At 33.9% G+C, this 2,205-nt stretch overlaps 1 pseudogene; it reads right to left on the minus strand.

The window, feature by feature from the left end:
- Positions 1-1,453, minus strand: part of LOC108533520 (60S ribosomal protein L36a-like) — a 12,564-nt pseudogene extending 11,111 nt beyond the window's left edge.
- Between the last annotated feature and the right edge of the window lie 752 nt (positions 1,454-2,205).

Consider the following 2,205-nt stretch of genomic DNA (forward strand, 5'->3'; position numbering starts at 1 on the left):
AACAAAAAAAAAAAAAAAAAAAAAAAAAAAAAAAAAAAAAAAAAGAAGAGAGAATACATGAAGCAGTATCTTACTGAAGAAATCAGTCAAATTTATTGTAAAACTCATATAAGTTAGGATAACCACTAGAAGAAGTAACAGGTGCAAGTTTTAAATTTTGAGAAGGACAAAATAAGACAAAGAAAACTCACCAGTTTTGCAAAAGACAAAAGGAAATTTTAAAAATCCAGGAGAAGTAGAAAAGACAAATAAAATGAGAGGAATAGTTCAGATGTCTCAATACCACATTAAATATGATTGGGTTAAGCCCATGGATAAAAGGAGAATTTTAGACTGGATGTTTGAAAACCATTATAAGAGACACATCTAAAACAAAATCATCTGAGAAGTTTGAAAATAAAGTGATGGAAAAGGATATTCCAATGAAAAAATGTGTGATTATATTTAAATCAGATAAAATGGAATGCAAGGAAGGTTTAGAAAGTGGATCTACCCAGTAGTAGTCAGCACCCCTAGTAACTAGACAGTAGTTTCTCAACATCGTTTCACACATATACACGAAATCAATGTTCACTTGAAAAAAGGCTGCTTCCAGGTCTGGGACAAGAAATACACAAGATGAGCCTAGACCAACATGTCATATCTGAGGCAAGAAAGCTGAAGACTACAGAGAGAGTGTCAAAACTGCTTAGGAAACAACTTGAAGAGGCTCCTACTGGCTAAAGATGCAACAATCATGCATTAATAAAAATGATAATTGCAATGATTAAAACACTTCAAATATACTTAAGTTTATGAATATGGAAATGAAATAATTTTTTTAAGAAAACCCTTATTGGCCACTTTTTTTAAAAAAAAAAAAAAAAAAAAAAACAAGGAACAGAGGAACATGTTAAACACTATCACAGAAAGATAATCAGCAAAATCCAAACCGTAGGAAATTCTACAGAACAAATGATCCAAAAAATATATTCCAAGCAAAAGAGAAAGTGTGTATTTGTGTGTGGTCAGGAGGGATTACAGATTAAGAGTTTCCTAAAAAACATCACTCGATTGCATGTAAGAATCTTAACTGAATCTTTTTTTAACATAAACTCAAGATTTTATTGTCTTTATAATAAAACAAAAGATGACACTCAGAACTATATCACTTGACCCCCTTCTCTTCTTATCTCCTCCCAGTTGAAAATGCTTGCATCTCTTAATAGCCAGCATTCTCTTAGATCTGCAGTTGGGCTCAACGCACTCAAGCCTTAGCACAGTCTTCTTTGTAGTTTTCGCCTTTTTCTGGAAAATCCACTTAGTCTGTCCACCATAGCCACTATGCTTCCCATCAAGGCCATTTTCCCTGGGCATATAGCGAATCCTTGCCCTTCTCGTACTGTGTCACTTTGTGGGGTTGGTGCTTGCCATACTTTTTACAGAAAGTTCACTGAGTTTTAGGAACATTCATAATGTTTGCAGGAGCATTATTGGCATGGAAAACTGAATGTTGATAAAAACAAATACATTGGGCCCTCAAGGTGGCTCATGCCTGTAATCCCAACACTATGGGAGGCCGAGGATCACTTGAACCCAGGAGTTCAAGACTAGTCTGGGCAAAATAGTGAGACCCAGTCTCTAAGAAAATAAATAATAATAATAATAAACAAAAATAAAGTTTATATAATTCACTACATGCACAAATTAAAGCATCTGATTATATCAATAAATGCTAAAAAAAATTGAAAATTTAACACCTGTTAAGATTTTAAAAGACTTGCAGTAGCTTGCTATAGAAGGGAAATTTCCTATCTTAGTTAAAGGGACTACCAAAAACCTATGACTATCACCATACTTTGTGGTGAATTTAGAGGTAATCCTATTACCTCAGGAATGGGACAAGGATGCTTGCTTTCATGCTGCTGTACAACACCACACTGGATGCTCTAGTCAATGCAATAAAACAAGAAAAATAAATAAGAAACCTATAAATGATATCTTCATCTACAAATAACAGAAAAAACAATTTGAAATAGTTTATACAATAAATACATTTTATTATCTCACATAATAAATTCTGGCTCTCTTCTTCCTTCTCTGGCCCTGTGAAGATGTGCCTTGCTTCCCTTTTACCTTTCACCATGATTTGACTTTGGTCTACCTGAACAGTAATGTGCACTTCCTGTAAGTGGTAGAGCCCACCTACATTAGGCTGATGATTTA

Source organism: Rhinopithecus bieti, unplaced genomic scaffold (assembly GCF_001698545.2).
Source record: "Rhinopithecus bieti isolate Rb0 unplaced genomic scaffold, ASM169854v2 scaffold_9981, whole genome shotgun sequence".
NCBI lineage: Eukaryota > Metazoa > Chordata > Mammalia > Primates > Cercopithecidae > Rhinopithecus > Rhinopithecus bieti.